This window comes from Lolium rigidum, chromosome 2 (assembly GCF_022539505.1).
Source record: "Lolium rigidum isolate FL_2022 chromosome 2, APGP_CSIRO_Lrig_0.1, whole genome shotgun sequence".
NCBI lineage: Eukaryota > Viridiplantae > Streptophyta > Magnoliopsida > Poales > Poaceae > Lolium > Lolium rigidum.
The window spans coordinates 272,726,016-272,748,720 of record NC_061509.1 but is presented as its reverse complement, the minus strand read 5'-3'; the positions used below and the strand labels follow the sequence as shown (position 1 = coordinate 272,748,720).

General features: G+C 44.3%; 1 pseudogene; it reads left to right on the top strand.

The window, feature by feature from the left end:
* Window positions 1–17,994: 17,994 nt before the first annotated feature.
* On the top strand, window positions 17,995–22,159 carry LOC124690940 (annotated as a pseudogene).
* The last annotated feature ends 546 nt before the right edge of the window (window positions 22,160–22,705 follow it).

Here is a 22,705-nt window from a genome sequence, read left to right as displayed (position 1 = left end):
TTATATAGTGCAGTTCGGGAAGGTCGTAGGGCGCAGCCCACGTCCGAGTCGGCACAGCCACGATCCAGAAAAACCGGAAGGCAAAACGGCTGAGTAACGCGTCCGTTAATGACTCGAAATTGATTACACAATTAATTTCCCAAACAGCAAAAAGATAAGCTCGGCTCGGCGAGATTCCCGCAACCCGCGTCATGACGTGTCGTGACGAGGCGAGGCGAGGCGGGCGGCGGAGGAGGAGTGCGCGAGGGCTCTCTCTCTTCTCACTCACTTACTAGGACTAGAACAGCCCACCTTATATACCACTCCAACTCTCTCCCAACTAGCAATGTGGGACTAAACTTTAGCTCCCACTAGTGCTGCCACTGATTATTGGAATGGGCCATGTGAGTTTCAGAATTTGATAATGGGCCATGGGCCAAAGGCCAAATGCCCCAAATTCCAGCAATCCCCCACAAACTCTCATTGGCACATCTCATCAATAAGTTTCCCGAACATTGTTTTATATACCGGTATGTCGTGGAGACTGTTAAGTTGAACTTCCACTTAAAGCTTCATATTACACTAGATTGCAACTTGGATAGTGGACTATGCCTTGAACTACAAGTTTTCTGCGCACTAGCTTCATACAAAGCCTAGACTGATACTAGGCTGCCGCGAGGCTTCCTCGCGGTTTGGAGCTTATACGTCATACTCCAGGGCCTTTCATGAGTTTACTAGAGAGCACCCAACTCTCATAGATTGCGACGTTTAACAATCAGACTCATATAGTTGTGTTCTTCAAAAGATGTTCTGCAGGACAACATCTTTGCTAAAATAAGCCACTTAGAACACATTAAGATAATTATCAACCTGCCATGCAGATTAGGAGAGTATTGCATCTTACGGAGTGGTAAAATTGCTATAGGGATATATACTCTCCTCTCGACTGACCAACAGCCTTGTCTCCCGGCTCTAATTCACGGGATCTCCGATCACATAGAGTGGGTTACCACCGTGGGCAGCTCATACTCGTGGGTCTCATACCCATCTCCCTCGATGCATTTTCTATCACATTTTGTGATAGTCCCTTTGTGAAGGGGTCCGCCAGTGTTTCTAGACGTATGGATATAATCCAACGCTATAACTCCGGAGTTTCTCATTTTCCTGACGGTTTTCGGTCTCCTCTTCACATGCCTTGATGACTTCATATTATCCTTAGAACTCGTTTACTTTGACGATCACAGCTTGATTATCACAGTTCATAGGAATAGCGGGTATTGGTTTCTCAACCACGAGCAAGTCCATCAAGAGCTCACGAAGCCACTCTGCTTCAACGGTGGTTGTGTCTAATACCGTGAGTTACTGCTTCCATAGTTGACCTCGTAATGATGGTCTCGCTTGCAAGACTTCCGGGAAACAGCGCCACCTCCAAGTGTAAACAAATAACCACTTGTGGCCTTAGTCTCATCAGCGTCAGATATCCAATTTGCATCACTATAACCCTCAAGTACCCTTGGATACCCAGTATAGTGAATGCCATAACTCGCAGTGCCTTTCATATAGCGCAAGACTCTCTCAAGAGCATGCCAATGAACATCTCCAGGTCTAGACACAAAACGGCTGAGTTTACTTACCGCAAAGGAGATGTCAGGCCTCGTGGCGCTGGCTAAATACATAAGCGAGCCAATGATCTGCGAGTATCGCAATTGATCTCTAGCAATTCTTTTATTCTTACGAATTATCACACTAGGATCATAAGGCGTTGGAGAATATTTACAGTCGCTATACCCGAAGCGACTTAGGATCTTTTCCACATAGTGGGACTGAAGCAATGTAATCCCACCATCGTCATCCTTTAGCAGCTTGATGTTTAAGATCACATCAGCTACTCCCAAGTCCTTCATCTCAAAACAACGAGATATGAACTCCTTGACCTCCTTAATCACAGTAAGGTTGGTCCCGAATATCAATATGTCATCGACATAGAGACAAAGAATAACTCCCTCGCCCCCACCATGGCGATAGTATACACACTTGTCAGCTTCGTTTACAACGAAGACTTCAGCGGTTAAAGTTCTTTCAAACTTCTCATGCCACTGCTTAGGCGCTTGCTTAAGCCCATATAAAGATTTCAGTAATTTACACACCTTTCCTTCTTGACCATCTACTACAAATCCATCAGGCTGCTCCATATAAATTTCCTCTTCAAGCTCTCCATTTAGGAAAGCAGTCTTAACATCCATTTGATGAACGAGAAGATCATGTGAGGCAGCCAAGGATAGTAGCACTCGAATGGTGGTCAATCTGGCAACAGGTGAGTATGTATCAAAGAAATCTTCACCTTCTTTCTGGGTATAACCCTTGGCCACAAGACGTGCCTTGTACTTTTCAATAGTACCATCGGGCCTAAGCTTTTTCTTGAACACCCACTTGCATCCTACAGGTTTGCACCCATAAGGACGATCAGTAACCTCCCGAGTTCCATTAGCTAAGATGGAATCCATCTCGCTACGGACAGCTTCCTTCCAGTAGTCAGCATCCTGAGATGCATAGGCTTCTGAAATAGAAGTGGGAGTATCATCCACGAGGTATACAATAAAATCGTGACCAAAGGACTTTGCAGTCCTCTGTCTCTTGCTCCTTTTGGGAGCTTCACTATCATCCTCCACAGGATTATCAAAGTGTTTTATAGCCATGGTAGGTTCAGGAAATAATTCCTGAGTAGATGAACTGGGCATCTCCTGAATTGATGAGCTAGACGTTTCTTTCACAGGAAAGATGTCCTGAAAGAAAGTCGCATCATTCGACTCCATAATTGTACCAACATGCATGTCAGATACCTCTGATTTTACTATCAAAAATCTATAGCCAATGCTATGAAATGCATATCCCAGAAGAACACAATCCACGGTTTTTGGTCTAAGCTTGCGCTTCTTGGGTATCGGCACATTTACTTTCGCCATACAGCCCCAAGTTCGTAGGTAAGAGAGTTTCAACATTTTTCTTTCCCATTCCTCAAAAGGGGTAATGGTTTTGTTCTTTGTGGGGACACGGTTTAGGACATGACATGCAGTCAATATCGCCTCCCCCCACCATGCCTTGGATAGACCCGATGTATCTAACATGGCGTTAACCAAATCAGTTAGAGTACGGTTCTTTCTTTCGGCCAGCCCATTTGACTGAGGTGAGTAGGGAGGCGTCCTCTCATGGATAATACCATGTTCCGCACAAAAGGAATCAAACTCGTTGGAAAAATACTCTCCACCACGATCGGACCTTAGCCGTTTGATCTTTCGATCAAGTTGGTTTTCTGCTTCAGCTTTAAAGATTTTGAAGTGATTAAGAGCTTCATCTTTAGATTTCAGGAGGTACACATAACAATATCGAGTAGAGTCATCAATTAAGGTCATGAAGTATCTTTTTCCTCCTTTTGTCAATTCACCATTCATTTCCCAAAGATCCGAATGTATAAGCTCCAGCTGTGCCAAGTCTCTTGCCTCCATGAGTCTTGTGAGACTTACGTGGTTGCTTAGCTTGCACACATACTTGGCACTTGGATTTCTTGACAATAGCAAATTTCGGAATTATATTCATATTCGCTAGCCGCGTCATGCACCCAAAATTAATATGACAAAGTCGTGAATGCCAAATATCGGACTCACTATCATTGCAAACATGATTAATAATTTGAGTACATAAGTCTGACAAAGATAAGCGGAACAAGCCTCCGCACACATAACTCTTTCCAACAAATTGTCCACACTTGGAAATTACAACTTTATTGGACTCAAAGACCAACTTAAAACCATCTCGACATAAAAGCGATCCGCTAACGAGATTCTTATTAATGGAAGGAACGTGCTGCACATTCTTCAGCTGGATGGTTTTTCCCGAAGTAAACTTCAGATCCAACGTACCAACACCACGAACAGAAGCACGTGAGCCGTTTCCCATCAGCACGGAAGAAGTCCTTGCGACCTGATAAGAAGAAAACATAGAGACATCAGAACATACATGTGTATTGGCTCCGGTGTCTATCCACCAATCAGGAGAATTACATACTGAAAGGACAGTAGGAGAAGTACCGTACCCAACGTCCTTCATCTCAGTATCAACACCAATAACAACATTTGCGGACTTGCCGCTGTTCTCACGCCGATCATGACGTTCTGGGCAATCAGGAGCCCAATGTCCAGGAGCGCCACAAACATGGCAGTTCCCTTTCTTCTTATAAGGAGTCTTCCTCTTGAAGTTGGTTGAGTTGGAGGCTTTGTTCTTCACGTCAAACTTGCCTTTTCCATTGTTCTTATTCTTAGACTTGTGAGATTGGAAGTTCTTCTTTCGTACCACATTGGCACTAGAACCTCCCTCAAAACTACGAGCGCGTGTGTCCTTTGCTCTCGCCTTCTCTTCCACATGAAGCGAGCCAATGAGATCCGAAACGGAAAACTCTTGTCTCTTATGTTTCGTAGAAGTAGCAAAGTTCCTCCACGAAGGAGGAAGCTTGGCAATAATGCCACCGGCCACAAATTTGTCCGGCAAGGTACACTTAAACTGCTCGAGTTCTTTGGCAAGGGACTGAATCTCATGAGCCTGCTCAACCACGGAGCGTTCATCAGTCATCCTGTAGTCATAGTATTGATCCATGACATACAGTTCAGTGCCAGCGTCCGAGACCCCAAATTTGGCCTCGAGCGCATCCCACGCATCTTTACCATGGTCGAAAGCCATGTACGGGTCAACAATGTTGTCCCCAAGAATGCTGAACAAGGCCGCCTTAAACATGGCGTCGACCTTCTCAAACTTTTCCTGCTCCTCCGCGAGAGAGGCCCCTCAGGTCTAGCATCTGTGGCGCTAAAACAGCATAGGTTTGTAAACCATAGAACCGCCTTTGTGCGCCACCTCTTGTAATGCATACCATCAAAGAGGGGAGGTCGAGTAGCGGCAGCAACGCTGCTTGAATTGATTTGCCTAAAATCAGGTTTTTGGATTGTTGAAAATATAAGCAAATATCCATATGAAATAATCCGTACAAGTAAATGATAAATCATTACTACGAAAATAATAAATAAACTAATCATGCAGACTAGTAAGGTAGATGAATAGATCACATCTAAACAAGATAAACTGATTGCATCTACCACACAAACTAGAAGAAGAAACTCTAACAGAAACTGAAAGAGAGACGACAAGATCACATACTTTGCAGCAGCGTTGTTGTCGCCCATGTTGAGGTTGCCGAAGAAGTCGCTGAGGTCCGGGAAGAAGTTGTCGGTGTGGAGGAACTCGTCATCCGATGACGACGTCGTGATGCAGTAGTCACGCCGGAGCGCTCCCCAAAAACCTGATTGCCCCTCACCCGTAGAGGTTCACGAGAGGCAGGGTTCCGGAGGCCTACTATCCCGGCAGTCGGTGCACGCCGACGGACGGGATGAGGAAGACAAAGGCGGTGGCGCAATGAACTGGAAACAGGTAGTAGCGTATGCGTCTGGTACCGACTAGGGTTGGAGTCCGCGCTTATATAGTGCGGTTCGGGAAGGTTGATACGTCTCCGACGTATCGATAATTTCTTATGTTCCATGCCACATTATTGATGATATCTACATGTTTTGTACACATTATATGTCATATTTATACGTTTTCCGGAACTAACCTATTGACGAGATGCCGAAGGGCCGGTTCCTCGTTTTCGCTGTTTTTGGTTCCGGAAATCCTAGTAAGGAAATATTCTCGGAATCGGACGAAATCAAGGCCCAAGCATCCTATTTTTCCACGAAGCTTCCGGAACACCCGAGAGTCGCCGGTGGGGGCCACGGGCCCCCGGATGATAGGGCGGCGCGGCCTAGGGGGGCTCCCCTAGTGTGTCACCGCCTCGTCGCCTCTCCGACTCCGCCTCTTCGCCTATAAAAGGGTCCCTGACCTAAAACTTCGATACGGAAAAGCCACGGTACGAGAAACCTTCCAGAGCCGCCGCCATCGCGAAGCCAAGATCTGGGGGACAGGAGTCTCTGTTCCGGCACGCCGCCGGGACGGGGAAGTGCCCCGGAAGGCTCCTCCATCGACACCACCGCCATCTCCATCAACGCTGCTGTCTCCCATGAGGAGGGAGTAGTTCTCCATCGAGGCTCGGGGCTGTACCGGTAGCTATGTGGTTAATCTCTCTCCTATGTGCTTCAATACAATAATCTCATGAGCTGCCTTACATGATTGAGATTCATATGATGATGCTTGTAATCTAGATGTCATTGTGCTAGTCAAGTGGATTTTACTTATGTGATCTCCGGAGACTCCTTGTCCCACGTGTGTAAAGGTGACGAGTGTGTGCACCGTGTGGGTCTCTTAGGCTATATTTCACAGAATACTTATTCACCGTTATGAATGGCATAGTGAAGTGCTTATTTATATCCCTTTATGATTGCAATGTGTTTTGTACCACAATTTATCCGTGTGCTACTCTAGTGATGTTATTAAAGTAGTTTATTCCTCCTGCGCGGTGTAATGGTGACGAGTGTGTGCATCGTGTAGTACTTGGCGTAGGCTATGATTGTGATCTCTTGTAGATTATGAAGTTAACTATTGCTATGATAGTATTGATGTGATCTATTCCTCCTTTCGTAGTGTGAAGGTGACAGTGTGCATGCTATGTTAGTACTTGGTTTGGTTATGTTGATCTGTCATGCACTCTAAGGTTATTTAAACATGAACATCGAATATTGTGGAGCTTGTTAACTCCGGCATTGAGGGTTCGTATAATCCTACACGAGTTAGTGGTGTTCATCATCCAACAAGAGGGTGTAGAGTCTAGCATCTATTTATTTATTTTGTTATGTGATCAAAGTTGAGAGTGTCCACTAGTGAAAGTATGATCCCTAGGCCTTGTTCCTAAATACTGCTATCGCTGCTTGTTTACTGTTTTACTGCATCTTTACTTCCTGCAATATTACTACCATCAACTGCACGCTAGCAAGCACTTTTCTGGCGCCGTTACTACTGCTCATATTTATTCATACCACCTGTATTTCACTATCTCTTTGCCGAACTAGTGCACCTATTAGGTGTGTTGGGGACACAAGAGACTTCTTGCTTTGTGGTTGCAGGGTTGCATGAGAGGGATATCTTTGACCTCTTCCTCCTCGAGTTCGATAAACCTTGGGTGATCCACTTAAGGGAAACTTGCTCGCTGTTCTACAAACCTCTGCTCTTGGAGGCCCAACACTGTCTACAAGAATAGAAGCACCCGTAGACATCAAGCTATTTTCTAGCGCCGTTGCCGGGGAGGAAAGGTAAAAGGCTCTCATACTCCGGTCCCAGGTAAAGTACTTTTCTCGTTGCCGTTGTGTGTGTGCTCGAAGCTATTTCCTTTAGATCCTGCAATTGCATCTTTTTGTTTCTTGTTTACACTAGTTTGGCATAATGGACAACAATGAGCTTCTTGTTCTATTTCCTGAGTTAAGACATGGATGGTTTGATCCGAAAATTAAAAAACTCATGGAACATATTAGCATGAATACTTTGAATACCATTGTTGCTAATGATATGGAAAGTTCTAAGCTTGGGGAAGCTGGTTTTGATGAGCATGATCTTTTTAGTCCCCCAAGCATTAAGGAGAAAATTTACTTTGATGATGCTTTGCCTCCTATTTATGATGATTATAATGATATTGGTCTTTTAGTACCGCCTGTTATGGAGGATAAATTTGATTATGATTACAATATGCCTCCTATATTTGATGATGAGAATAATAATGATAGCTACTTTGTTGAATTTTCTCCCACTACAACTAATAAAATTGATTATGCCTATGTGGAGAGTAATAATTTTATGCATGAGACTCATGATAAGAATGCTTTATGTGATAGTTATATTGTTGAGTTTGCTCATGTTGCTACTGAAAGTTATTATGAGAGAGGAAAATATGGTTGTACAAATTTTCATGTTACTAAAATGCCTCTCTATGTGCTGAAATTTTTGAAGCTACACTTGTTCTATCTTCCTATGCTTGTTACTTTGCTCTTCATGAACTTGTTTATTTACAAGACTCCTATGCGTAGGAAGCATGTTAGACTTAAATTTGTTTTGAATTTGCCTCTTGATGCTCTCTTTTGCTTCAACTTCTATTTCTTGCGAGTGCATCATTAAAACTGCTGAGCCCATCTTAATGGCTATAAAGAAAAGAACTTCTTGGGAGATAACCCATGTGTTTATTTTGCTACAGTAACTTTGTTTTATATTTGAGTCTTGGAAGTTGTTACTACTGTAGCAACCTCTCCTTATCTTAGTTTTGTTGCATTGTTGTGCCAAGTAAAGTCTTTGATAGTAAGGTTCATACTAGATTTGGATTGCTGCGCAGTAATAGATTTCTTTGCTGTCACGAATTCCGACCTGCCTCTCTGTAGGTAGCTCAGAAAATTATGCCAATTTACGTGCGTGATCCTCCGATATGTACGCAACTTTCATTCAGTTTGGGCATTTTCATTTGAGCAAGTCTGGTGCCTCAATAAAATCCATCTTTACGGACTGTTCGTTTTGACAGATTCTGCCTTTTATTTCGCATTGCCTCTTTTGCTATGTTGGATGAATTTCTTTGATCCATTAATTTCCAGTAGCTTTATGCAATGTCCGGAAGTGTTAAGAATGATTGTGTCACCTCTCGAACATGTTAATTTTTATTGTACACTAACCCTCTAATGAGTTGTTTCGAGTTTGGTGTGGAGGAAGTTTTCAAGGATCAAGAGAGGAGAATGATGCAATATGATCAAGGAGAGTGAAAGCTCTAAGCTTGGGGATGCCCCGGTGGTTCACCCCTGCATATTTTAAGAAGACTCAAGCGTCTAAGCTTGGGGATGCCCAAGGCATCCCCTTCTTCATCGACAACATTATCAGGTTCCTCCCGTGAAACTATATTTTTATTCCATCACATCTTATGTGTTTTGCTTGGAGCGTCGGTTTGTTTTTGTTTTTGTTTTTGTTTGAATAAAATGGATCCTAGCATTCATTGTGTGGGAGAGAGACACGCTCCGCTGTTGCATATGGACAAGTATGTCCTTAGGCTTTACTCATAGTATTCATGGCGAAGGTTGAATCTTCTTCGTTAAATTGTTATATGGTTGGAATTGGGAAATGCTACATGTAGTAATTCTAAAATGTCTTGAATAATTTGATACTTGGCAATTGTTGTGCTCATGTTTAAGCTCTTGCATCATATACTTTGCACCCATTAATGAAGAAACACCCAGAGCTTGCTAAATTTGGTTTGCATATTTGGTCTCTCTAAAGTCTAGATAATTTCTAGTATTGAGTTTTGAACAACAAGGAAGACGGTGTAGAGTCTTATAATGTTTACAATATGTCTTTTATGTGAGTTTTGCTGCACCGGTTCATCCTTGTGTTTGTTTCAAATAACCTTGCTAGCCTAAGCCTTGTATCGAGAGGGAATACTTCTCATGCATCCAAAATCCTTGAGCCAACCACTATGCAATTTGTGTCCACCATACCTACCTACTACATGGTATTTCTCCGCCATTCCAAAGTAAATTGCTTGAGTGCTACCTTTAAAATTTCCATCATTCGCCTTTGCAATATATAGCTCATGGGACAAATAGCTTAAAAACTATTGTGGTATTGAATATGTACTTATGCAGTTTATCTCTTATTAAGTTGCTTGTTGTGCGATAACCATGTTTCTGGGGACGCCATCAACTACCCTTTGTTGAATATCATGTGAGTTGCTATGCATGTCCGTCTTGTCTGAAGTAAGAGAGATCTACCACCTTAATGGTTGGAGCATGCATATTGTTAGAGAAGAACATTGGGCCGCTAACTAAAGCCATGAATCATGGTGGAAGTTTCAGTTTTGGACATATATCCTCAATCTCATACGAGAATACTAATTGTTGCTACATGCTTATGCATTAAAGAGGAGTCCATTATCTGTTGTCCATGTTGTCCCGGTATGGATGTCTAAGTTGAGAATAATCAAAAGCGAGAAATCCAAAATGCGAGCTTTCTCCTTAGACCTTTGTACGAGCGGCATGGAGGTACCCCATTGTGACACTTGGTTAAAACATGTGTATTGCGATGATCCGGTAGTCCAAGCTAATTAGGACAAGGTGCGGGCACTATTAGTATATTATGCATGAGGCTTGCAACTTGTATGATATAATTTACATAATACATATGCTTTATTACTACCGTTGATAAAATTGTTTCATGTTTTCAAAATAAAAGCTCTAGCACAAATATAGCAATCGATGCTTTCCTCTTTGAAGGACCTTTCTTTTACTTTTATGTTGAGTCAGTTCACCTATTTCTCTCCACCTCAAGAAGCAAACACTTGTGTGAACTGTGCATTGATTCCTACATACTTGCATATTGCACTTGTTATATTACTCTATGTTGACAATTATCCATGAGATACACATGTTACAAGTTGAAAGCAACCGCTGAAACTTAATCTTCCTTTGTGTTGCTTCAATACCTTTACTTTGATTTATTGCTTTATGAGTTAACTCTTATGCAAGACTTATTGATGCTTGTCTTTAAGTACTATTCATGAAAAGTCTTTGCTTTATGATTCAGTTGTTTACTCATGTCATTACCATTGTTTTGATCGCTGCATTCATTACATATGCTTACAATAGTATGATCAAGGTTATGATGGCATGTCACTCCAGAAATTATCTGTGTTATCGTTTACCTGCTCGGGACGAGCAGGAACTAAGCTTGGGGATGCTGATACGTCTTCGACGTATCGATAATTTCTTATGTTCCATGCCACATTATTGATGATATCTACATGTTTTGTACACATTATATGTCATATTTATGCGTTTTCCGGAACTAACCTATTGACGAGATGCCGAAGGGCCAGTTCCTCGTTTTCTCGCTGTTTTTGGTTCCGGAAATCCTAGTAAGGAAATATTCTCGGAATCGAGACGAAATCAAGGCCCAGCATCCTATTTTTCCACGAAGCTTCCAGAACACCCGAGAGTCGCCAGTGGGGGGCCACTGGGCGCCCAGCTGACAGGGCAGCGCGGCCTAGGGGGGGGCGCCCCCCCTAGTGTGTCACCGCCTCGTCGCCTCTCCGACTCCGCCTCTTCGCCTATAAAAGGGTCCCTGACCTAAAACTTCGATACGGAAAAGCCACGGTACGAGAAACCTTCCAGAGCCGCCGCCATCGCGAAGCCAAGATCTGGGGGACAGGAGTCTCTGTTCCGGCACGCCGCCGGGACGGGGAAGTGCCCCGGAAGGCTCCTCCATCGACACCACCGCCATCTCCATCAACGCTGCTGTCTCCCATGAGGAGGGAGTAGTTCTCCATCGAGGCTCGGGGCTGTACCGGTAGCTATGTGGTTAATCTCTCTCCTATGTGCTTCAATACAATAATCTCATGAGCTGCCTTACATGATTGAGATTCATATGATGATGCTTGTAATCTAGATGTCATTGTGCTAGTCAAGTGGATTTTACTTATGTGATCTCCGGAGACTCCTTATCCCACGTGTGTAAAGGTGACAGTGTGTGCACCGTGTGGGTCTCTTAGGCTATATTTCACAGAATACTTATTCACTGTTATGAATGGCATAGTGAAGTGCTTATTTATATGCCTTTATGATTGCAATGTGTTTTGTATCACAATTTATCTGTGTGCTACTCTAGTGATGTTATTAAAGTAGTTTATTCCTCCTGCACGGTGTAATGGTGACAGTGTGTGCATCGTGTAGTACTTGGCGTAGGCTATGATTGTGATCTCTTGTAGATTATGAAGTTAACTATTGCTATGATAGTATTGATGTGATCTATTCTTCCTTTCGTAGTGTGAAGGTGACAGTGTGCATGCTATGTTAGTACTTGGTTTGGTTATGTTGATCTGTCATGCACTCTAAGGTTATTTAAACATGAACATCGAATATTGTGGAGCTTGTTAACTCCGGCATTGAGGGTTCGTATAATCCTACACAGTTAGTGGTGTTCATCATCCAACAAGAGGGTGTAGAGTCTAGCATCTATTTATTTATTTTGTTATGTGATCAAAGTTGAGAGTGTCCACTAGTGAAAGTATGATCCCTAGGCCTTGTTCCTAAATACTGCTATCGCTGCTTGTTTCTTGTTTCTATCGCATCTTTACTTCCTGCAATATTACTACCATCAACTGCACGCCAGCAAGCACTTTTCTAGCGCCGTTACTACTGCTCATATTTATTCATACCACTTGTATTTCACTATCTCTTCGCCGAACTAGTGCACCTGTTAGGTGTGTTGGGGACACAAGAGACTTCTTGCTTTGTGGTTGCAGGGTTGCATGAGAGGGATATATTTGACCTCTTCCTCCCTGAGTTCGATAAACCTTGGGTGATCCACTTAAGGGAAACTTGCTGCTGTTCTACAAACCTCTGCTCTTGGAGGCCCAACACTGTCTACAAGAATAGAAGCACCCGTAGACATCAAAGGTCGTGGGGCGCAGCCCACGTCCGAGTCGGCACAGCCACGATCCAGAAAAACCGGAAGGTAAAACGGCTGAGTAACGCGTCCGTTAATGACTCGAAATTGATTACACAATAAATTTCCCAAACAGCAAAAAGATAAGCCGTGTCGTGTCGTGACGAGGCGGGCGGCGGAGGAGGAGGAGTGCGCGAGGGCTCTCTCTCTTCTCACTCACTTACTAGGACTAGAACAGCTCACCTTATATACCACTCCAACTCTCTCCCAACTAGCAATGTGGGACTAAACTTTAGCTCCCACTAGTGCTGCCCCTAATTATTAGAATGGGTCATGTGAGTTTCAGAATTTGATAATGGGTCATAGGCCAAAGGCCAAATGGCCCAAATTCCAGAAGAGCGAGCGTCAGCAGGGCGTCCGCCATGGGTGGTCTTGAAGGGGGTAGCTCGATGTGGATCGTGGCTTCAGCCTTCTCCTGCACGCCGATCCACCCTTTGGAGTCAAATATTGTTGGCTGATCTCATGCTTCACGTGCTGTTGTAAAGCAAAGACCTGGGCCATACTAGGGTAGCGAAGTTTATTCTCACCGCATGTTCAATGACTAGCCCGATAGCGCAAATTTTGGTGCTCGATGAAAGCAAGTTTATGTTTAGCAATTTTAGTGCCCGATTGAGCAATTTTGATTCTCAACAGTACAACTTTAATGAAGGGCGATTCTACACAGTGCTCAGTGCACCGGATAGCCTACCACGGTGCCCCCAATGTTTCAACGGAATATTTTCCGAAATAGAAAGTGGGCTTAGAAGTTGATAGTGACATGTAACCGAAAATAGAATAGGTGCAACATTAGTCTTCCGGGGTAATAATTAAAATAGTTGTGGTCCCCCTTTCTCATCTTGCGTGCATGCAACGACACAGTCGGGTGTACCTGTGTTCTGTAAAATGAGAATAATCCAGAACAAAAAAACGATGTAACTTTGTCTAGTTCTTGGAAAATTCCTCGAAAACAACTCATATTAGTTAGTTTGTGATTTCAATTGGAGATGTAAAAAAGGCAGCGGTGGATGTAGAAACTTGAAAAAAGTTACATCTACATACACCAAATTGGGAGCACAAAACATACTAGTGTTTCACAACCTTGATCCGTTCAAGATTTTAGATGTAGAAAAAGGATAAAATTACATTCAGATGCACAAAAACTTGGAGTACTAGTATTTACACGTTGATCAATTCAACACTTTAGATGTATAAAAAGGATAAAATATACATCCGGAAGCAAAACTTTCACTTAAAACTGGAGAAAACTACACCCTGACTTTTGAGTGAGCATTTGGTGCACATGAGCACCAGTGCTCTCAGTTTTTTAAATATTAAAAAAATTATATATCTATGTTTAAAAAAATTATCACATTTATTCTATGAATACATATATATTTCCGAATACTCGTGAGAAGTTTTGGTAGAAGTTGCATTGTATTTTGAGCTACAGGAAAAAAACAAATTTGTAGCTATGTATAGGGACTTATATTTGTCAAAAATTTGTCTTTTTTATATAGCCTAAAATATAACATATTTTTCTCCGAAATTTCTACCGTATCTTCGGAATGTTTATATGTATGTAGGTATTTAATTTCATTTTTTTGAAATTCAAATAATACTCATGTGCTAAAGACACTTTTCGCTGACTTTTCATCATTACGCATGTATAAAAAAGACCTGAAGTACATCTAGCTAGTTCCAAAAATTATAGCTAGAACCGGGTAAAAACTGCTTCAGTTACATCCTTAATGTACACGGAGATCTGAACACGTGCGAGTCTCTCTGTGTTCATGGTGTAGCTCGAGAAATACCCATTCCCTCTGGGACAAAAATTCAGATCAGATCAAGGGGAGTGGGACGGATTCCTTTCAGAACAAGTGGCAGGTGATCCCTAGAGGGAGTAGGCATAGGCTTTGCTGTGGTACTCACCGGCGCGAGGCGCCGCGCGCCATTGACGTTGAATCACTGCCACCGGGTCGCGTCGTGGCCGTTGAATCACTGCCACCGCGCCTCCCGCATGATATGCCGCCAACGTGCCACCCTCCCGAGGCGCAGCCCCCACGTCGCGTCGTCCAATCACCGCCACTGCATCGCGCCCGTCCCCGTTGAATCACCACCACCGCGCCACCCGCCCGATGCACCTGCACCATGCCACCTGCCCAAGGCGCCACCACCGCCCTCCGCCGCCTCACTGCTCGATGTGGTTGCCGGTCGTCGCCTCCGACGAAGAGATTGTGTACATGAAGAGAGCGGAGGGGTTCGAGGGAGGAGGAGCGATGGGGAATTTGACTGGGCTCACGAGCGGTCTCTATCTCCTGGGCGTGATTAATTTCTTATCGGACATGGTAGGTGGGAGGTAGACGTATGTGAGTCATCCGATCGAAATCGGACAGCTCAGGAGCACCGCCTAAGACTAGATGGTGACCAGGCAAGAATTAGAATTTGGGTTTAATGAATTAGAAAAGAATTTTGGTGCTAGCATAGCAACTCTGATGCCCGACATAACAACCTTGGTTCCCGGCAGTGTAAATATAGTGTACAACTTTGTAGCCGACAAATGATGGGCAATCTATCAATGTTTATCATCTTTTCCTGCATTCACCTTTTTTTCCAATTCCATTCTTCCCCAAAGAGCAATCCATCTCTGAAAACGATTTACATTTTGTACCATGCACAACAACTTTGCATACCAACAGAGCAACTTTGGGCGCAATTTTAATTTTTGAGAGAGCAACTTTGGTGCATGATAACACAAAACTGGTGCATGGCACAATTTTGGTGTTCTAAAGAGCAACTTTGGCTCGTCAGAATAATTTTTTTTGACCGCCGGCCCAATTTCGGTGCCTAACAGTGCAACTCTAGTACCAGACTATTGGGTTCCGATGCAGAAAACTAAACAAAAAAAATCCTATGATGGATATACATAGCCAAGATCTATTCTATAGAGATGAAAATTAACGGAGGAGATCAGTGTTCATACCCTTAAAGACCGAAATGTTTAACGTGCACAATGAACTTTGCAAATGAAGTTGTACATCGACACCTACCTCGGGGTCGAGAAGAAGTCCAACGATGAAGCGCTCCAAGTGTCGCCCCTCCGCAGTTCTACACACATACGGTGTATAGACATCCTCCGAAACCAGTTATTTATATTTATTTATTTAATTCAACCAATTAAATAATAAACATAGATGCAAGTCTCGGAACCATTCTCCAACCCCAAAACTTTCATCTTTTCCTACGTTCTGCACATTGTGTGCCTCCTGCCCGAGCAACTTGGTGACAAACTATTCACTTTTTATATCATGCACTACAACTTTAGATCCCAGAAGGAGCAACTTTGGGCGTAATTTTGGTTTTCGAGATAGCAATTTTGGTGTCTGACAACACAAACTGGTGCCTTGTGGTACAACTTTAGTGTCCTAAAGAGCAAATTTGGCCCATCAGAATAATTTTTTTGACCGCTAATGCAATTCGGATGCCCAAAAGAGCAAATTTTTGTGCCTAACGGTGCAATTTTGGTACCGAACTGTTGGGTTCCGATGCAGAAAACAAAACAAAACAAAAATCCTACGACGGATATACATAGCCAAGTTCAATTCTAGAAAATGCAAAGTAACGGAGGAGATCGGTGTTCATACTCTTGAAGACCGAAAAGTCTAACATTCACAATGAACATTTTTCGCTCAAGTTGTACGTCGATGCCGACCTTGGGGTCGAGAAGAAGTCCAATGATGAAGCGCTCCAAGTGTCGCTGGCCATTAGAAGCAGCTCCTTTCAGATTTTTCTTCTTATTTTTATTGCTACCAGATGGTTGCTGCTGTGAAGGTATTTGGCTAGCGCAGCTGCCCTGGCTATTTGGTTGTGGCAGAGCGGGAGCAACACCTTGAGGCATCATCATCATAGGGTTGAAACCAGGCGGGGAAGTTGCTGGTTACCAAAGAACTGCGGCCATTGCGCCAGTTGCATGTTCCACATGTTGGGATTCATCATCCCCCCCCCCCCATCTGATGCATCATAGGTTGCGGAAACTCCGTCTTGACTGGGACCAGATCAGGAGCACTGCCGAGGAGATCACCGCCGCGCTCGATCCTGCTGCTGTCGTTGGAGGGACACGACCACCACCAGCTCCACGCCCACCAACAGCACCCCCAGCTCTCCCCACACGTCGACCACCACCCGCCATCTTGACGATCTCCCTTTTACAGGCACTACTAGAGATACTCTAAGGTTGTGGCTATTTGTCCAAAGAGAAAGAAGTTTATCTCACCTGTTTGGATGCATTTTGAGGGACTGGAAATAGGGGAGAAATGGAAAGCTCGATATGTTCATTGTTCCAAGAAACGTGCAGCAGAAACAAAAAATTGCACTCGTCATCTCTATAATCATATGAGAAGTTGTTTACCAGAAGATGAGGTATTGTCTTATCTACATACAAATAATGACAAATCAACTTCTCAGCAATGTTCAAAATGTATGTAGCGGGCAGCACTATGATTGAGGAGTGATTGCATCACTCCATATATGGAAGAAGACTGAGATGCTGATCCGTTGCCGCTGAAATAATACATTATTGAGCAGCGATTGCATCATTTCATATATGGAATAAGATTGAGATGCTGATCCGTTGCCGCTGAAAATAATCAATTATTTTTCTCCTATTCCATAGGCTCAAAGTTATTTTTCATGCAATTCTGTGATTCTATCGTGCCCTCATGTAAATTCGGTGTCAAAATTTTCACTCCATTAGTATTATGTGTGTGATGCCAGGACTCACACTTATTAAATTATTGTTAATGTGTTTGGAGTTCATAGCATTTTTTTTTTCTCATCGATGCTTGGTGCTGGCCATTTTCTTTGTAAGTTTGCTAATGCATTTGCGTGCCAACATTTACTTTTCTTCAAAAAAGCTGCCATATGCATGTCTGTACCTATAGCTGACTACTTGCTGGTCTTCTTATTAAATTAGGGATGAGGGAGATTCCTACTCCCACAGAACCGTTGACATTCCCCGAGCGGGGGCAGAACCGTTGAGATTCGTTCTCCTACTTGTCATACGGGCGACTTGGTCCAGCGATCGGAACTGGGTCGTATAGGATTTCCTTCCCCGAGCGGGGGCAGAACCGTTGACATTGCTAGTACATTGCTTCCTTTTCTCGCACACGCTACCTCGTTCATGGCCCTCGCCGGATATCGCGTCGAGGAGCTCTTGCTCCGTGAGACGGTGACCCTGTCTGCAGCTCCCCATTGCCGCCGGCCCGTAGCTTGTCGTCACCGCTGTTCGCGTCTCCTCCTCGTCTCACACTATATGTGCCGTTGGGAGTCCTTACAGGTGAGCCTCCTCTGTTTCGAGTGATCCACTCTGAAATCCCCAACTCCAACCTGAGCTATTTGAGGTTGCTCTCTGTAGATGTACTTTTAACCGGTAATCTTCCATGGATTTTACTCTACCTGGAATATTTGTCTTACTTTTCTTCTGCTATGTAAACACCTACAGCAAATCTCTAATTAAGAACTGCCAAGAGCTTGCTGCTTTCAATGGCGGATCCAGTAACCGCTGCTATTGCAGTAGGGTGGGGCCTGCAAGCCGTAGGATGGATCGTCTCGCCCATCATGTCTGAGATTTTCAAGAAAGGATCCTCCTTCCTCGGCTTTGACACATCGAAGAAGCTGAAGGAACTTGAGCCGAAGGTTTTATTGCTGCAGCGGGTGATGGAAGCCGTCGAGGAGAGCCCCGACAGGTCTCGTTTGGAGCAGTTGTTTAAGAATCTTAAGTCGGCTTTCTATGAGGCGGAAGACATCTTGGATGATGTTGAGTATCACCGTCTTAAAAAGCAGATCCAAGATGGAAAGCTGAAGTCAGACGGTGATGTGCCTATACGCATGAGGGATTTGATGAAGAAAAAGCTCAGCTTTGGCATTCCAAGTTCCTCCTCAAATGATCAGGTTTTTTTCTTGCCCACAGAACTTGAATGTGTTTTAATTTATGTTAAGCCAACAACGTTCTTGTGCCATCAAGGTTCTCTGGAATTTATGCTCTACATACCATATAGCCAGTTAGGCGGACAGCTAGTAGTAGCAAACAAGATTTTTATCTCAGTGCGGGGCATAAGAGCATGTCTATTATAACCCGCCCACCCCGTAAAATTCCGGCGGGATACGGGGCAGGCGCGGTTTGGGCCATCTAGTAGGCCCCGTATTCGGCCCGGCCCGTTTCGGCGGAATACGGGGACCAGCAAATCCGCCCCGCCACCCCTACATATACCGGGCGACGGTGCGAGTGAGGGGTTAACCCCTCACTCGCAACCCTAGCTCCGCCGTCCGCCGCCGCCTCAGTAGTTAGCTCCGGCGAGAAATCCCGCCCACCCCAGCTCCGCATTTTGACCGCCGTTCGGCATGTACGCACACGCCCGCAGTACCGCCTCGCCGGCGAGCGGATTTAAGCGATCCCGCTCGCCGGACACCGTGGAGGAGGCGTGGCGGCACCAATGCAAGCGCTCCGCCGCGGGGAGTCGCCGTGCGGCGTGCCGGTACGCCGGCGCGCTTTACGTGCCGGATTCGCTCCGGGAGTTCGCCGCGGGTGGGCCGTGGTACCGAGAAGACCCGCCGCTCAAGCCGATGAGCGGTGTCGCCATCGAGAAGTGGCGCGCGAGTGGGAGCGTGAGCGCGCGGCGAAGGCGGCATGGGCCGCGCATCGGCAGCACCAGCGGGGAAGGAAGCGGAGGCGATCCGCGTGCCGGCGAGGAGGAAGCGGAGGCCGCCGAGAAGGCTCGGGCGGAGGCAGAGGAGGAGGCGGCGGCCATCGCCGCCGTGGCGGAATTCGAGGCGCAGGAGGCTGCCGCCAGGGGGCCGTTCGTGCCATTCGTCATCCTCGACGACTAGATAGGATCGCAATGTAGAATCCCCTATGTATGTATGATCCAGCGTACGATCAATGAAGATGAACTATGATTTTAATTTTTCCGGGGTTTTAATTTTAAAAATACAGGGCGAAATACGGGGTCCGCTAGACGGAATGGTTCAGCTAGACGCACTTTTCTGATACGGGACGAAAAACTCGCGTTATACGGGGCAGAGAAATAAGAGGCATGTTAGACTTGCTCTAACAATTGTCATGGATACCATTTTCCACGTATTTGCAATATTTAGTTAGCTTGTGAAAGTTATGGTCAATATTGTTTTTTGTTGACAGTGTGTCAATTTCTAGAACTTCGTGTATTTCTAAAAAAAAGGGGTATAGTATATAAAATACACTTCATTCTTAATCATATTAATCGTTGTTGTTTGGATTTGTAGGAGAGTGGCATGTCAAAAAGTCAGTTGAAAAATAGCTTTGACAAGATAGAAAAGGTTATAAATGATGCATGCGAAATTTTGGAACGGCTGAACTTGCCTCCCGTAACTGATTATAATTGGAGACAATTGGTTCCTCCCAATTCCCGTAGTGCAGTCACTACTGCAGCTCCTCCGCTGAAAGTAATTGGTCGAGATGAGGATCGTGACAAGATCATAGCAATGCTTCATGACAAGGAATGCGATGGTCACGAAAGCACCAACATTGGTTTATGTTATTCTGTAATTGGCATTCATGGCATCGCTGGGTCCGGGAAATCAACTCTTGCACAGTATATTTGTGACCGTGAGAAGAAAGACAAGGAAGAGGAGAAGGTTGGCCATTTTGACCTGGTAATATGGATTCATGTTTCTCGAAGTTTGATTTGCAAGCCATTTTAACAGAGGTGCTTGAGGGGGCTACAGGGAGGCCATCCTCTGAATTCAAGAACCGTAACACTCTAAGAGAGAATCTGGTGAAGGAACTGCGTGGAAAACGGATTTTACTGGTACTAGATGATGTCTGGTATAATATTCGGGATACGAGGGCACCATGGCGAACTAGAACAGGTACTTTCTCTGCTGGAGGTTGCGAAGACTGGAACCAAGATATCGGTGACTAGTCGAAGCAAAGATGCATTGGTAGCTCGGGTGCTGTGGGAGAGAGATGTATTCCAATATCTGATCTGAATTATGATGTCTTTCTTCAAATGTTCATGCAATATGCACTTCGAGGTGCAGTGGTACCTGGGCATGATGGAATAAAACTCCAAATGCTTGGGGATGAGATTGCAAAAAAGCTGAACAGATCGCCTCTGGCAGCCAGAACAGTGGGTGCACAGCTATGCCTAAGACCGAATGTAGAATTTTGGAGAAGAACTAGAGACCGAGATCTTTTAAATGAGACAATGGGAGCTTTGTGGTGGAGCTACCAGCATCTTGATGAGCAGGTCAGGCGATGCTTTGCTTACCGTAGCATTTACCCCAGAAGACGTCGTTTGGAACGTACTGAGTTAGTTCAGTTGTGGATGGCTGAAGGGTTTATAAAGACAACCAATGCTGAAGAGGAACCGGATGATGTTGGTCAGGATTACTTTGATGAATTACTGTCAGCCTCATTTCTGCAGCTAGCGGAGAGAAAAATGGAACAGGGATGTGAGGTTGATTACTTCACTGTTCATGACCTGCTGCGTGATTTAGCAGAGGAGGCCGCCATTGGAGATTGCTTCAGAATCGAGAAAGGTTTCAGAGGAGAAGTTCCTCCAGATGTTCGTCATATATTTGTCAGGAGTTGTGATAGAAAGATGCTTACTGAGAAAATATTTCAATTGCAGAATTTGCGCACACTTATCATGGATTATCCCTTGCGGATTGAAATAAGTGATGAAAAATTCTTGGAGAGCATGTTCACAAGGTTACAGAACTTGCGTGTGCTGGTTTTACGTTTCAAGGGAACACTTGGTGGTCGTATCTTCTCACTCCCGGCATCTATTGGACTGTTAAAGCATCTTCGGTATTTCTATTTTGATATGGATGTACTAATGGATCTTATTTTACCATACAGTATTACCAAGCTTTACCACATTCAGCTGCTAGATGTTTCTGCAGCCAAAGGTATGGATTTTTCCGGAGCTAAACATATGAGTCACCTCATCAACTTGCGGCGTGTAAGCTCTGGTTTAGATTTTCCAAATATTGGTAGGCTTAAATGGCTCCAAATTTTACGAGGCTTCATTGTCAAGAATAAAGTGGGATACGAGATACGACAATTGAAGCAATTAAACAAGCTTAAAGGCGCGCTGGCTATCATGGGTCTTGAGAATGTCAGAGGCAAGGAAGAGGCTATTGAAGCCAGTGTTGCACAAAAGGAAGGAGTGACAGAACTTTCATTTGGATGGAGTGATGGGAGTTGCAGTCCAGAGGTTGAAGCGGAGGTGCTTGAGGGTCTTTGTCCATCGAAGTATCTTGAGAGACTCCGAATTAACAATTACCAAGGTTCAACGTACCCAAATTGGATGGTGAGTAAGCGAACGGTGGCCCGCAGCATTTGCGTAATCTATTGCTCGAGAACCGTAGCCGTCCGGAACCTGCTCCCGAGCTTTTTGAGGTCTTTGTTCATCTTCGTTGGTTTAGGCTTTGGCACAGCAATTGGGACGCCTTGCCAGAGAACATGGAGCAGCTGACGTTGCTCCAGGTACTAGACATCAATGGTTGCCCGAACATTCGTTTGCTTCCAGCATTACCCCAGTCCCTTGAGAAGTTTTGTCCGCGAGCCCGCAACGAGGAGTTCACAAGGTCCCGCGAAACAACCGGTGATCCAAACCGGCAAAAGATTCAACACATTCCAATGAAAATCATTAGGCGTGTTTAAGAGTCTTCCAGCTTGCAGCAATAAGTTGGAAGGTACATACACGCAATTCTTTTAAGAGGTCAATTAAGAGCCGTTACAATTCATCCTTACGTTCTTTCGTCAATTTTTGTAGTACACGTCAGATAAATATATGCTGAAGAGTAAGGACGGGAACAGAAGAAGCTGTCTCACAAGTCTAATCCATCAGCCTTCCTGTCAATCCACATGCTTGACCGTATCTGCGTTTCCTGGGTTTAAATTGCTTTGTTCCGTACGGTGGAATGATGAACTGGTTAACTTCTTTATTTCCCCCAAAAAAAGAAAAACTTATTTATTTACTGTTGGTTTGTAATAAAATTTATGTATGTCCTCTGGTTTGTAATCTTGTGAGAATATTTGCTTCATTTGATTAATTTCAGTTTAATTGTCATTTATGTCCGGGTATGCAGCTTAGTGTTTCCTCAATATGTTTCTTCATCTCCAGGAGTAATCCTCTCGGTTCAAACAAATGTCAGGTTTAGGGAAGTTTCTCTCCGGTTATTTTTAATTGATTTAATCAATTAAAAG